At 37.3% G+C, this 16,587-nt stretch overlaps 2 pseudogenes; one reads left to right on the top strand and one right to left on the bottom strand.

The window, feature by feature from the left end:
• Nucleotides 1–2,308: 2,308 nt before the first annotated feature.
• LOC113177282 (cyclin-I-like) lies at nt 2,309–3,913 on the bottom strand (annotated as a pseudogene).
• A 6,545-nt stretch (nt 3,914–10,458) lies between these two features.
• LOC113177284 (immunoglobulin lambda variable 9-49 pseudogene) lies at nt 10,459–10,839 on the top strand (annotated as a pseudogene).
• Nucleotides 10,840–16,587: the final 5,748 nt, after the last annotated feature.

The raw sequence follows: 16,587 nt of genomic DNA on the forward strand, positions 1-16,587 counted from the left end.
ATACTCAGGCTTCGAAACTTCATTTTTCAAATTATATAACCCCGTTAGGTTCTCATCTACTTTCCCAGCTCCTGTATACTAAAGACCCCAATATTCATCTCTATCTCATTATCTTATAACAGGTAAGGATCTCTAGAAAGCCTTGGGAGCAATGAATGTAAATATATATTATCTATTGGGAAACATGCCAGGACCCAAAAAAGAATCTCTGACATTAAACTAAGTTCTTTCTTCAAATACTGTGGAATGTCCTGTGTATCTCTTTGGGTCATTTCAGTGAATAAAGTAGCAAAGTGGGGGAGAATATTTTGTTCAAAAATAAGCCCATGATTCATGTTAAATATATAAGTAACAAGTATCAAATATTTTATTCAACTTATCTAGCACAAGGAGAAAAATAAGATGGCAAAGCTTTGTAAAGGACTATTTTTTTTAAAATACAGACCAAGAAGGAAGAATCTTTCAAACAGATTTTTGTGCTGGTAATAAACTGGATGACATCCCTCATCTTGTTAAAAACACAAACTTTATGTTCATCCCCTTGATCCTAATGTATAAAAATTTATATAAGAGAAACCACATCAATCATAACCAATGAGCAGTTAAAAGAGTTTTCAACAGGTTGCCCCTCAGGAGTCTGACCAGAGCAAGAAGAATGCCCCAGGGTACAACATCATGCAGTAGGTATGATTTTCTAAATTAGAAAAAGAACAGTAATATTCTATTGGTTTGGCTTATGTATTTAAAAAAAAAAGATTAACAAACCTGGAGAAAGGGAAAAAACAGCTAAAAACAAAAACTAAACAATAGACAAAGTATGGCTACTCTTTAAACAAGGTTGACAGTTCTTGGGAAATCTTCATCCCTACCATTTATCTGAACTTTATTTCACTGATTTTTTTTATGGACAGTTTTTATTGTGACCAGAGTCTTTTATTGCAACACGTGGTTCTGTCCACAATAATTTTTTTAGGCTGCAAAGAAAGTTCAGAATTCAGAAGTTGTCAAAAGAAATGTAGTTTAGAAGACAAGGAGCATAACTTTTAATAAAGTAAGTCCTAATACAGAGAAAGGGAAAAGGTAGGTGCATTTCATTAAAATAGAAGATGGCATGAGTTGTCGAGTAAATGAAAAGGTTGAGGGAGAGGAAGAGATGGGATGGAATAAGAAAAGAGCAGTGAATGAATCTAAACTAATTTTATATGTACATATATGAATATCACTGTTATGTGTCTCCCCAAGATATTAACTAAAAAACAAAACTAAACTGTATTAAAAGCAAGTAGCAGAAATATCAATAGAACAGAGGGAAGGAAACAGGGAAAGGTAAGAGGGCAGATAAAGGTAAAGTATGGAGAACTTAACTAAAGAAAATATATATTCCATGCTTCTATCAAAATCAATTCTATTGTTATGTGTAATTAAAAAGAACAAATAAGAGAATTTTCTAATAGCTTAACATAAAACTAGTAAAACTAAATTTAGTTATTACATGTTACAGATTCAAATCCAATTTAGTTATTGCATGTTACAGACTCAAATCTAAAAAACAATTAGACTGTATTTCCAATTGATTATAAATGACTGAAAATATCATTATTAGAAAATCTAATATACATTATATACATTTTTGTTGAGCACCATGATATAGCAACTTTATCCCAAATTATTTTACATAACTAGCAAAAATGCTTTCATCAAATTTAAGTATCCTAATGGCATGCCATTTTAAACTTATATTCAAACAAAAATGAAAAAATATTTTGTTTTTAACCTCTGAAAATTGAAATGATACAAAATTAATGTGGTCATTTAATAACTTCTTTTACTACTCCCTCTGATTTGTATAGGAAAATTCTGAAATACCTTTCCAGACAAATTGGAATTTGAATCTTAAATTAAGCACAGATATCACACTAAAAGAATCAGTTCATTAAATTGCTTCAAAAAAATTTAGGGGTGTCTATTCAGTGGAAGCCAAAGTATACAGATTAACATGCATAAAATTTATTATGTATGCAATGGAGAAACAAGCAAAAGCAACAGGAAAAATAGCTTAGAATTCTGGGAACAAGGTTTTCTACTTATCATTATTGAAAGATTTTTTTTCGGAAAATTAAATGTAAATTTTTTCGACATGGAACCAAAACTACATAAAAATTTTCCCTATGCAATAATAAAAAAAAGAGGAGAACTGACATTCTTGTGTATAGCTCTCTATAGCCTTTCCTTCTTTTGCATATTCTCATTTCCACAGCAGGCAAGCTTATTTTTCAGCAAACGGTAACAGTTGTTTGAACTACATGCCTCAAACAGGCTGCAAAGGTAGAAATGGGGAAGCACAGTGTTCTTGCCTTGATAAGTCAGTGCCATACTGTTGGGCTTGTGAACTAGAAAGCAGCCTACAATGACTTTGTGAGGGGATCTTAGGGCTTAGCACACTGAGTCCAGATATTTGTGGTTTGGAACACTGACAATGACTAGCCCCATCACCATGGTAACCTGGCCACCCTCAGGTGCATAGTGTGTTCCTTTTCCTTCTGCTGTGTGCCACTGTCCTTTTAGCCCATTGGTTGCCAATAGTAAGGGTGTTGCTAGCTCATTGGATTAATATGGCCCTCAGGTAAATTTGCCTGGTAACAGGCTGCACATAAAAAGTTTGCCTATGCAATAATAAAGTGGATTGAGTTCTCTGAAACTGGTCTCTGGAGGTATCTTTTCAACTCCCTCCCAGCCATACCCTCTTCATCTTTTTGTTGGATTTCAGCTGGACTAAGTGAGCCCACACCACACAGAACTCACATTTTCTACAGCATTATCTTTTTTAATAGAGCCATTTGATTCCACTAGAGAAGTCACCCACTTCCCTTTCCTCTACTTAATATTTGGCATAAGAATGTTTCCACCCACTGGCAGCTGGGAGATGATGATAAAATATTGCTTTAATTCTGTCTGGCACTGTAGCTTGATGTTGTGCTTGGAGAAATCTGGTCCTGAGACAGACACAGGAAGGATACAATTTGGTTGTTCCTTTGACTCAAGTCACCAGGGTATGCTTGAGGGGATGGTAGATATACAAGGAATTTAGAGTCAGGGAAGACTGCAGAGTAGTAAGGTAACCTGCCACAAGCTCCTGAGAGTGGATCAACTGAAGCTATTTATTTGTGCTTTCTGAAGCAGTTCAATTGTAATAGGAAGCCAGTGAGGAATGAGTTTCTCCATTTCCAACTAACCAGGGCAAGAGTACGCATGGACCCTTTGACATGCAGGCAATTCAGTTGGTTGATAAGGAAGGCAAGTATTTTGATGGGTTCAATTTGGGCAAACTAAAAAGTTAACTAAGGCCTCACTGACACTGCACTGCCATGGAAAATGTGAAAAAAATATCCAAATGTGGCTGTGTGAAGACCCCAGTTTGATGTATCCAGAATAATTCTCTTCAGTCTCAAAATTTCACATGCTCAAAATTTCATGAGAAACATCCACAGAAACTTTTTCTTGCAAATGGAAGGAAATCCACATGTGGTTGTATGAAGATCTCAGTTCAACAGATCCACAGAAACTGTCTCTTGCCAATGCCTTCAGTATTGAAATTCTTTCATCCTCTTCAACAGTCTTTGCAGCTAGGGAAAAAATATGATGGTCATACATCTCAAATATTTTGGGTGGGCCTTTGTAGTAGCTAAAAGCCTGCCCAAAAGGATCCTAACAAAAACAAATGTTTTGGGATAAAAGTTTAACTTGTAATTGGGTTTGGCCAGCCACTAAATTACCCCATCTTTCTGTATGAGAAGTATTTCAATTCATTTGTAGACATTTTTCACATATTCACTTCTACATGTGGGCTTCCTTAGAGATTGTCTTTTCCAATAGGAAAGCCAATCTGGTTTTCCAAAGATCCTGGAAACTTCATGATATCCTTTGGAGCTGTGTGCCGCCCAACTCTTCTGCTTCTTTCTCCTCTTTCCCAGAAGAGCTATAAGCCTTACAATATTGACATGGGGTCATCCAGGAGCCAATTTACCACCTCATTTTCTTCAGCATGAAGGGTAATATGGAGGAGGACCTGGCAGACTAAGGAGAGAAAAGAGGAGGATAAACTCCCCAAGGCTTGGTATGGGCAGGGACAACATACTGGAGACAGATGCATGACTTCAGTGGGTAGCCAGTGAATTAGTTGTACGATGAACTTCACCACCAATCCCTCTCCTCCAACTGCCACAGCTGATGCCAGGTTAGGAGGGTGCTCCCTCTCTCATAGAGCAGCAACAGCCAAAGAGAGGCATGGGAGAGAGCTGCTCATCTCCTCCCAAGTGAAGGGAAGAAAACATAGAAAACAGAAAAAAAAGAAAGAGGAATATGAAAAAACAAGAGAGAGGGGCTTCTGAGTCAGCTTTCTGGGAATTCTGGGGAGGGAGCACTATTTTAATTTTAATTGACTCAGAGCTTATTTAAATGAAGCAGCTACATCTCAATGAATATGCTAAAACCATCAGAGTTATCCATTAACATCAGAAATAAGTGATGCAGTATAAAAAAAATAAAATAAGAGACTTACCAAACATGAGAAAGAAAAACTAGAGCATAGGAACTTCTTGAGTGGTTTTAAAAATCTCTGACATATTCCTAGGTATCTAGAAAACCACTTGCTTTTTCCTGGGCTATCTATCAGGTAGAAAGAGAAAAGACCTTAAGTTCTCTTCTCTGGCTGAAATTGCATCTTTGGTAGATGAAGTGAAGGACAAGATAGAGGTGTAAACTGATGCTATATTAATTAAAGTCAAGTGTTAAAGGTGTACCCCAATATTCAGCAAAGACTGAAAAAAAGTATTGTTTCTGTTCATTTTTGAAAATATCTGTTTAATAATTAGCTAACCACTAATGTTTTTACATGCAGAAGTTAGCCAATACATATGCAAATAATTCAGTTGAAGTTATAGCCCAGAATATCACAAAACAATGCATCATCAATGACAATAATACCTACAATGGAAATAGCAGTGACAAAAACAACAATAAAATTAAAGCCCTCCTAGTAAGAGCTCTAATTTCCAGTCATTACATTGTAATACCCTAAGTCCATGTTTTTCAAAACCAAATGATGAGGCAGTAACAGGAAAGTTTAACCCAAATATATTGAAGCCAGGAAAGTAAATTCAAACACACACCAGAATCCCACAAAAACCAGTTGATAGAAACTATTCATGAGGAACCAAAGACATTGGGAGTATTAGACAAAGACCTCATTTTTGAACTGTAATAAATATGTTAATACAAATAAAGCAAATCATGGCAATAATTTTAAAGGAAAATGTGAAATAAATGTGTCATCAAATATAGAATAGATAAGAAAGGGAGAATTGCTGAACTAAAGTTCAGATCAAATTATATTGTCCAAGGAAGCAAAAAATAAATAACAAAAACATGTGCCAAGCCTACAGGATCTATGTTGTACCTTCAAGCAAACAAAAATACACATTACAAAAGTTCTAGAAAGATATGTATGGGCAAAAGTACATTTTTTTGGAAAAATTATCAAGAAAATATTTCCAAATTTAATAAAAAAATAATAATCTATACATCTACAAACTTAATACTAAAAGATCTTTATCACAGTTCATATCTATACAGTCTATGGAAAGCACCATGAAGGGACAAAACTTACTAGATCCTAAAAACTCAAATAGGCAGACAATTATACAAAGAATATATGGAATTCAATTGCCATTTCTGAAGCAATGATTCTCAATAGGCCCAGCCCTCCAAGATGCACAGCTGTTAAGACAGATCAAATTTATGTGATGCCTCTCTTCATACATTCTACATTAGCAGATACAGACTCTGTGTCCTCAGAGAAAGGAAGCACATGTGTGTTTATACAACGAAAAGAAAACACAAATGTGTATGCATGCACATGCAAACACACACACACAAATGAGCCCAACAGTGGCGACCAATTACTTTTTGGGAACAACTGCTGATCCAGAAGGAGGTTCAGAGACAAAGGCCCAGGAGGCCCCCAAGTTGGCTCCAATCATCAAATGAATACATGAGGCAATGGGAGAACAAACAGCAGAAGAGATGTATGATTTTGCATACTTATAATCTTTGAATCCTAGGTATCACAGAGCCAGAAAACAGGAGGAAACGCTTAGAAGTAAAACAAGGTTTAACGTTGGAATCAAACTTCTCACCATTTGCTCTGAGAATCTCAACTGCCTTAAAAGTTCCAACTTGCCTTGTTTGGAGGATGTGAGGGAATTAGGAGTCTAACCTCTGCATGGGTATCTGAATGACAGAGCTCAGAGAGGCTCCATCATGGCCTGGTTGCTCATTGACCTCCTCGCTGTCCTAACCTCCATAGAGAACAGCCTCCCAGATACCAAACCCTGTTCTTTCCCCTCTAGTAATAATTCTTACTTGTCTCACATCTAGAGCCTTAATCAGGCTCCTGTTTCCAGGGTTCCACTCGGACACTGTGCTGACTCAGCTGCCCTCTGAATCTGCTTTTCTAAGTTGAAGGGTAAATATTACCTGCATTCTGAGCAATGCTTACAGTGCATACTGGTATACTGGAGGGCTCAGGAAAGTGCCCTCAGTTCATGATATGGGTGGGGAAATCATGGTGTTATAGGATCTATGGTGATGAGATCTTTTATCAGTTATCAACAGAAAGGACCAATTTACCATGTGTTTAGAGAACAAATATGTGTGTTCACCTGAGAAGGACTCTCAGGAAGAGGCAATGACCATGATTGCTGTGCCTTGTACATTTTTTAATTTGGGTTTTGTGCTGTTCAAGATGAAATATTATGGGGGCTGGGGATTCAGCTCAGTAGTAGAACATCTGTTTTACATATGGGAAAAACTGGGATAGATCTCTGGTACCAAAATAAATAAAGAGAGAGAGAGAGAGAGAGAGAGAGAGAGATTAAATAAGAAGCTTTGCTGTGTATTGTAGAGAACAAGAAGTGAACATGGGCTTTATCCCTTAGTGTGGACTGGATCATATGGGTGAATGTAGAGCCAGGGAGAAAGATGTGCTATGGCTCTAGGTACTGAGTAAAGAAACCACAGGAGCACTTGGATGGAGGTACAGCCTCCACATATACTACAGAATAGGTGAGTTGTAATAACATATAGCAATATTTAAATTAAATAAGAGAGAATGAGTATGTATCCACAAAATGTTAAATTCCAAGCTCAAAATCTACCATTTGAACAAAAAAAATATATATATATAACATTTAATCCCTCAACCCACAATCCTACAAACCATACAAGTGGGGGAACTCATTTAAAAAGTATGAAAACTTTGTGAGCTCAGTATCCACAAAACAGACAATTTTTTACTGGGTCAATTGGATAAAGGAAGAAAATAAGTGATTTTTAGAGAAGGTATGTTCTGAACTGGATCGAATTCTGATGCAACATGCCATGGCAGCTGCAAACCATACTTTCCATTCAGTTTATACCTAGTACTTCCTTTACTTAATCAAATATTGAAACAATTAAATTGGCTCAAATGCTTAAGATCCAAACACATCTATAGTTGGAATCTAGGAGCACACTTAAGATGTATGTATATTCTAAATTGTAATGAAGATATACAAGTTTTATAGAATCTATATGAAGAGCACTAAAATTTTTAATTGACATCTATATATGTAAATGTGACTTTACATAGTGTCACCAATAGGCACTATTTAAGTAAGAAATTACAGTAATTATATATAGTGTGTATTAATATGCAACCCAGACAATCCATGTGTGAAAAGACTCAGTGACCTGCAGAGCTGCAGATTCAAGGTGAAATCTCAGATCCTGGGACCAACAGAAGGTATGTGTTCTGAGACCACCAGAGGGCACTTTGGGACTGCTGAGGGGCCCCAACAAAGCAGTTTTAGTTAGAAGCATTCACTCCAAGAAGCCCTGGTCTTGCAGGTGGGCACTCTGTTCACTGACAGAGACTCAGCAGCTGTGTTTTGTCTGACCTGACTGAATCCCTGGAGGAGAGACCTTTGTCTCATCCCATCAGGTGTTTGCTTCCAAGGGTCCCCCAAGGTGGAAAGCAAAACTTCATTCTCCTCAGTCTGAAATGTGTGTTGGACTCCTGCACTAGGGCTTAGCAAGAGGCTGGGCAGCCATGATGAAAACACAGTTGCATGACCAGCCTTCCATTAGCAGGATGGTGCAGAATTAAAGAAGGCCTGGAACAGCCCATTCCTATTGTGAGAATCAGGGTCTGTGTCCACTATGACTTGTACTCCCCTTGCTGTCCCACATTTATTGCTCAGGTTAACAGTGGTCTTTAGCAAGTCTCAATTATTTCTTCACATCAACCACTCAGTCTCAGAATCCATGAGCAATTTTTATCTTGCCCTTACTTCACCTCCTACTCCTATCTGTGTTTGCAGGTTCCCTCTCCTAGGGTGTATTCAGTCAACTGTCCTCCATCTCTGCAACTCCTGGATCACCAGTATTCTGAACCATGGCTTTAGTGTCAGCAGATCCCACATACAATGATACCAATAGACTACAGGGAACCCTCCCTGGTGTCTTCCATGCTACTCAGACTCAAGATAAGTATCAGGATTCTGAGCAATCAGATAATTGCCAAGATCAAAAATGCCTTGACAAATACAGGTATTCTTCATATCCCTGATCTGCAACTGTAGAATAAGCTGATTAACATTGTAGTACAAGGTATGATGGTTCTAAGTCTTACACAGAGCTATTAACCCACAGAGAAGGGACAGAAAATTCTACTTTCTATATGGTGCTAAAAGTCACAAAACCAGAATAATATTCATGATATATATTCTCAGGGAATTCTGATGCATAACAATAAAATTGTAGTATAAATTATATATAATTATAAATTATCCAATGTGTTATGAAGTATCATTCATGTGTAATGAAAACACAAAACTCCAAATTTTATTTCTTTCTGCCTTTTTAGTGATGTCTTATTATGTTTTCAATGAGTATGCATAAATGATTAAAAGTTCCCTTGAGAAGAGCACTGTGGTTAGCAGAATAATGGACACCAAAGACATACATGCCCTAAACCCTGTTAGGAAGCATGATAAAGTGATAATACATTACATGTGTAATTAGTGTTATTTATCAACTCACATTAAGAGAAGATATAATCCTGGAATTTACCTGCATACAGAGAGATCATGAGGGTCCTTAAAAGTAAAATAGAAAATTACAAGTGGCCAGAGAGATGTGATATGAAAAAGTTTCAATTACTGTTTCTAGCTTTCAAGATGGAAGAAGTGACCACCATCCAAGGAATGTGGGTGACTCCTAGAATCTGGAAAGAGCAAAAATATGGTTTCTTCCCAGAGCCTCCAGAAGAGAGCATAGCCCTGTCAACCCCCTGAGCTTAGCCCAGTGAAATCCATGTCACTCTTCTGATCTCAGCAAATGTAAAACAAGTAGTTTGTATTGGTTTATGCCTCTTAATTTATAGTTATTTTTAATATAGATGTGTATCACAATTTTCCCCTTAGTCCAATGGCTTAATGTTTATGAGTAAATATTATTCATTTGATCAGAGTGATCTAAACTCTGGAACTTGTGCTCTTTTATGTCTTTGGGCAAGTGTCTTACCAGAGCAGCCAAATTCCTCTCTGGAAAAATGGAGATGATAATATAATATAAGCAAAAGCTTTATTATGACTCTATGAGTTTGTTTTCTAATGACTGTAAGCAGTGAGAATGTCCAGCTCTATTCTGTTTCATAGCACTTTTATATTTGGTGATCAATTCCTGGTGAATTTTCCTGGGAAACAACAAGTCCCCCAAATCATAGAGTGTCCACATACAGTGGTAATATTAATCTGGGAACATTGCTTGACACACAAATACCTCCATCAGTATTTCTAGGAAAAAAAAATAAAAAAGATGGAGTCAGGAACCAATAGGAGACTAAACTTTTACATGTAATCTTCAGGAAACACCATGGAACACTTTCTGGGGGCCCATAAAAAATGTTCACAGATGAAGATGTCCCCACAGGACTCCACATCTCAATAGGGGTAGACAGAGGAAGTTAGCTCTATGACACTAATGTGGGCTCAGCAACTGTGATCTTCTGTGTAATCCCAGGACCTGCTTAATTCTAGGTTCTGCCTGTCAGGCAAATGAAAATATCACCACCCTCCAGACTGGGTCTTGCATCATTCCAGGCCCAGAAGTGCAACCAGTGAGAGGCAGTGGGTGGAGGCACATTTGCATGACCTGCTCCTCCTTAAGGCCAGTGGGGAGGAATAAGAAAGGCAGGGGTAGCCCACACCTGCTCTGGAACTCAGGAAACTGTGTCCAACATGGTCAGGACTCTTCTCCTTCTTATCATGCTCACTCACTGCCCAGGTAGGAACAGACCTCAGTGCCCCATGGCAGACCCCTGTCCTGAGTCTGTCCTCGCTGGCTCAGATTCCCAAAGACATGTACCCTGGCCCTGACTTCCACTGTGATGATGTGTCTGCTTTTACAGGGTCCTTTTCCCAACCTGTGCTGACTCAGCCACCCTCTACATCTGCCTCCCTGGGACAAACCACCAAACTCACCTGCACCCTGAGCAGTGGCTACAGTAACTACTATGTGGACTGGTACCAGCAAAGCCCAGGGAAGAGCCCCCGGTTTGTGATGGAAGTGGGCAGTAGTGGAAATGTGGGATCCAAGGGGGATGGGATTCCTGATCGCTTTTCAGGCTCAGGCTCAGGCTCAGGCCTGGATCGGTACCTGACCATCCAGAACATTCAGGAAGAGGATGAGAATGTCTACTACTGTGGGGCAGCCCATGGCAGTGGGAGCAGCTACGTGTAACTCACAGTGACACAGGCAGAGGGGAAGTAATACAAAAATCACCAGGCTGATGGGCCCTGTTACACTTCACTTCTTAGTATCCTGACTCATAGTTCATAAGGAGCCTCCTGACCCTGATTAATAGTTTCTCCCTTCCCAGATATTTTATAAATTTAATTCACATTAATCATCCCCCATATGCAAATATGTTTTTCGTAGTGTTCAAAATATTGAGTCTGTATTTGGAGATGTGTGTTTGTTTCCAGTCATGAGTTTCCTGGTGTAATTTTATTTTAGAGATTGTAAAGTTGTTTACATATTTGTACATCATACAGTCCTTTTGGCACCATCTTCTGTTACTTTTGCCTATATTCAGCAAAGTATTCTTCACAGTGATGGGATATGAATAGTTCCCTTGAAATTCCATATCTTGACCCTGATTAATGGGATAACATGTACATAGAGGGTCCACCTGGGCTTCACCCACATTGCCACCTTCCACCACTTGCATGTGTTTGTTCCTGTTAGACATAGCACCAGAAACAAATAGAACTAAAGCAACACCTAGGATGGGGGTTCTGAGCCGGCTCTATACCTGAGGCAGCTTGGAGAGTTACCCCATTGCTATTCATAGAGTGAATTTGTTCATGTGCAGGTAAGATCACTCTGATGTGTTTATTAACTAATTATCTGGATCAAGGGCATCTCTCACAGATGTAGAAGTTCTGTGTTTGGGATTGGGGTCTCTGGTGATGTTATTATTATTGTGGCATCCTTTGTGGCTAGAAATTTTCTGTACAAAGACAGAACACCTGACTGCTGGGAAAACTGTGTGCAAAGACATAGGAAGCCTAGCTGCTGTAGCAATGCCCTGCATGAGGAGGTTCTGGCTAGAGTATTATTAGACAGAACCTTGATCTCAGGCACACAGCTCTTTGGAATAAAGAAACTCTCTTATTAGACAACCATAACATTTTACCAAGCAATAGTAATTTCAGACAATGGAATTTCTTGAGAGTTACACAAAGCTCCTAACATTGCATATTGTAACCGTAGAATGTAACTGCAAAATAAGCAACCTCACTGATACAATTGTCCTTCTCCTTTCTTAAACTATCTGGGGACAGACCATGAATCAGCTCATGAACATAAACGTAGGTGTGGTCCCTGAGGAAATCCCAAGACAAGTAGGGATCAGGATGAAGGTGAGACTTATCCTTGTATAATGTTAACTCTTCATTAATTCATATTCATATTCTCTCTCTCTCTCTCTCTCTCTCTCTCTCTCTCTCTCTCTCTCTTTCTCTCTCTTTGACATTTGACCACACAACACAGGACATGACCCCTGCTCTGAATGGCTGTCATGGTCTCTGGCCTAGGAAGTTTAACCAGGGTGAAATGAAGATGGAAAGGATTTCAAGGAGAGACCCCTCAGGGTTGGTTATAGGGTGAAATTTCTTTCACTACTCAAAAAATGCCAGGTGTTAGAGAGTATGTATATATTAATTTGTGCTCAGACATGGAGTCATATGTTACATTTAATTTTTTCATTGTCTCTTATTCCTACATGAAGAATTCAGATCTTATAGAAATCCATAAGGCAATAAAATTTTATCTTGATAACAACATAAGTATAGACTTTTAAGCTGGAAACTAAGTTTGAGATCATGTACTTTACTATCTGGTGTAACCCAGGGAGGTTTAGTGTGATATTTAAACCTCTTACCTGAGGAAAAACTAACTTTCCTTAACAAAATTTTCATGTTAAACTATTTTAAGAAAGTCTTTCAGGATCTCTGGTGAGACACTTCTCAAAGTTGTTCATGATTAAAGTCAATGTTGACAAATACGTTAGAATCTATATGATTTGTTGAATCTGGATAACTGATTATAATCAAAGTGATACTGTTCTCATTCAATGTCAGAACATTAAATAGTTAAAGAAAATAATGGTAAAATATACAATAGTCATATCAAGTATAAATTTTTTACAGTTAATTGAATATAAAAATAATGGATGGAATTGTACCCTTATTCTTTGCTGTGAATTTCTATGTTTAAATTTTAATTATGGAAATATTGGCAATGGCAAAAGTGGTTAAAGTTTTTGGTTTAGAAATTTCCTCATACAATGTTACCATGAAAGCAAATATCCATCCAACTCATGGTAGTAAGTACTTTTCTAGTAGATTATTTGAATTCTGATAATACACAAAGATAGTGAGGTAGGGGCAGAAGCACAAGAAGGACTCAGAGACAAAGAGACCCTGTGGTCCAGAAATATGAATCCTCTTTGCAAATAAAATCTACTTGTGGTTCTGTACAGGGTATGGGAGGAGGAGTTGAGGTAGGATGACTAGGAAGAAGCTCAAAGAGATTTTGAATGTGAAAATAAATCTTTATCTTATCTTGACATAGTAAAGAATCTAAAAGAGTTTATTTAGGTAGAAAAATGTTTTTATCATAAACATGTATGTGATTTATCCCCATGGATACCATGTATACAATTTTTTAAAAGACAAGATAAATAAGAAAGGGGACAGAAGAAAAGCTAGCCAGAGACTTTGCATAACTCGGGTGAGCAGTGCACATAAGGCAAGACAGTGAGATACCCAGTGATGGGAGGTTATGAACAGAATGTGAAGATGTTCAGTACTGATGTCCTGTGAGAGGCAAAGGGCCCTTTGCCATAAGAAATGGCCTCCAGATGTTCAGGGTGAGCATGGTCAGGTGGTATCAGCAACATGAAGACAATTCACTGTGACTCTTCTCATTGAGTGTTTCTCCACTAGGAACTGAGTTCATTCAGAACAGAAATTCTGTTTTGTTTTGACACTTCTGTATATACAGAGCCCATAACACAGCCTGACAAAAAGAAATAACTGCATGAGTATCCAGATTGACCTCATGAATTCACCAGAAGAGGAAACCCAGAGAACAATAGAATTAAGGCAAAGATCATGATTGATGCTCATTTCTAGACATTTAAAGTTGGGGTACCAAATTTATTCAAAAGGAGAAATTTGATCTTAGGTCTATGGAAAGGTAAGGAATGTGGCCTTGAATGAGGGAAAGGTAACCAGTAGGATAGACTGGATTTTGTAGGTTTATGTGAAAACAGTACAGAAACTCGTGATGGTTCTCCAGGTCCTATGTAAAGAAACCACAGGGGCAGGTTGATGGGGGTAAAAATTCTAAACACAGAAGATGGATTTTATGAACAAATAAATTGCAGAGTAGGGTGAGTTGTATAATTACCAGCAACATTTATATTAATTAAGAGCTGTTGAGATATTCATTAACAAAATGTCAAATCCAGAGGTCAAAATCCATCATGTGACTCCCCCAAATTGCAACATTCAAGATCTCAACTCACAGTTCCACAAATGATTCCAATGCAAGAACTTGTGCATAAAGATTGAAGGACTTTTGGGCTTGCTGTCAACAGTAGAGCTGCTTCTGCACTGAATAAAGTGTATAAAGGAAGGAAACAATTGATTGGCAGAAAAGGTATGTGCTAAACTAGAATTCATTCTGTACAATATGGCATGTGAATAACCCAGCAGGTATAACCCTTCTTGTTCCCTTGTACTTCTGTTAATTTATTAAATACTAAAACTGCTGTATTATCTAACATATAGATCAAAGCACACATCAGTTTATATTACAGTAGTTGGAATCCAATTATTGATTCACAATGGTGAAGCATTAAGTATGTGTCTGACTCTAAATTTATTTATTAGTAAAAGGATATCACTTTTACATCTTCAATGAGTTATTAACACTGTATATTGTCACTTAATTGTATATTTACACCTCCTAAAGACGGACACAACTTCTTGAACTGGCAAAATACAGTATTTACACTCAATGAATTGGTTGCAAATTATACAAGGTTCAGAATATGCTTGTGTGTATGGAGACGGTGACCTGGTGAATTGTAGAAACCAGCTGAGATCTCAGGGCTCTGAGCCAAGAGGGGTTCTGTGTCCCCGTGACCTGTAAGGTACACTGTGGAACTGCCCTATTGTCCCTACATAGCTCCTTAGTAAGGATCATTCATTCAAAGGAACCCTGGTCTGAGTGTTGGGTGCTACCTTCACTTTTTCATTTTTTTTTCCAACAGGTAATACTTGCCAAGAGCCATCCATGAAATGTGCATGAACCCAATCTACATGGAAGCCATTAGGTAAGAATGTCTGGAATCTGGGAACTCCCAGAAGTAATTCTGCTACTTTGAGGCTGCCCACTATTTGTAACTTCCTACTCAGCTCTGTCAGGTTCAGCACTGCACTGTAAATGGGAAAACCCACTGGAGCCACACATTCACACAGCCTCTCAGAGATGGGTGTGGCTTCCCAAGATGGCAATCAACTTGTTTGCAGTGGGATAAGGTCCCATTGAAATCTTATTTCTGCCTTTGATGCACTCCCCTTAAATAAAGAACTAAAGCCATTTTCTAGTTGTTCAGTTCCAGCTCTTAACAGGATTGAAGAATCTATCAGGTGCTCCTCTTTCAACCTCATTTCTGTATCTTTCTCTTGTTTCTTTACTTCAGACTGTCTTTTTCTTAGGTGTCTAACAACCTTCTGAGAAGGAAACTACCCTGGCGAGGCTAGACACCCTGTGATATCTTGTGCCTGAATGTGGGGCAGCTCTGAAGGAAATTAAGAGGAAAGACAAGTTTAGATGAGCCAGCCCCCCCCCAAATCAGAGGGTGAACCCCAATTTAGAAAGAGAGTGGAGGTGGGGAAATGGTTCCACCAAAAGGTCTTACCAAAAAAATTATTTTTTCTCTCTATTCTTTCCAGGACTAACCAGCCAAGTTAAGAGAAGAATTTTAAGGTTAAAAAATATGTTCTAATTATGCTTTTTAATAGATTATTTTTTGTTTTATAAGGATGATACTAAAAATAAGTCTGACAATTATTAAAACAAGAAGCTGGTAATCTGAAATATTTTATTTAACAATATTTTCATAGTTTTCAGATGTAATTTATCTATTAAAGCAAGCCTGTTTTATAACTAAATCATATAAAAATTAATTAACTGTATTTTGAATTCCTAAGTAGGTTAAATCAAATAAAAGTTCTGATAAGTATTTGAATCATATGGTGGACTTCCACTTACAAAATTTATAAAATTTTTTTCTTTTATTTATTTGTCTGATTTGTAAATGTGTAGACACAATGGTTATATTTACATTATGACTGAATTACATGATATCAAAATTGGCCTAAATTAATAAGTGCACTCATAATCTAAAATTAAAATAAAAATAGATACAAACCCCTTTAATTCATATGATTTAATAAAATTCTATTTAAGTTTGGTAACCAAATGAAAATACAGATGTCTTTAAAATTATTAATCTGATTTTTTTCCAGTTGGTTAAATAATTAATAAAGTCACTAATTCCTATACAGTATAAAATCTATGTCCATTTGCTTCTAACAATTTTCTTCAAAGGAAAAACATACCAAATACTGTTACCTACGTTTGCTTGATGCCCTGACTTCTACAGTTAAAACTAAATGAATTAAATTTAAGGTAAATGGAATTAATTACATAAATGATTATAACAAGAAATACTTATTGAATTACAAAGTTAAGATGGTAACTTTTAAATGTAACATCAAGTATTCTTAACTCTTTTTAATTAAAGAGAGAGAGAGAGAGAGAGAGAGAGAGAGAGAGAGAGAGAGAAATATCTTTTTTTGTAGATGGACACAACACAATGCCTTTTTTTTAATGTGGTGCTGAGAATCA

This window comes from Urocitellus parryii, chromosome 3 (genome assembly GCF_045843805.1).
Source record: "Urocitellus parryii isolate mUroPar1 chromosome 3, mUroPar1.hap1, whole genome shotgun sequence".
Classification (NCBI taxonomy): Eukaryota; Metazoa; Chordata; class Mammalia; order Rodentia; family Sciuridae; genus Urocitellus; species Urocitellus parryii.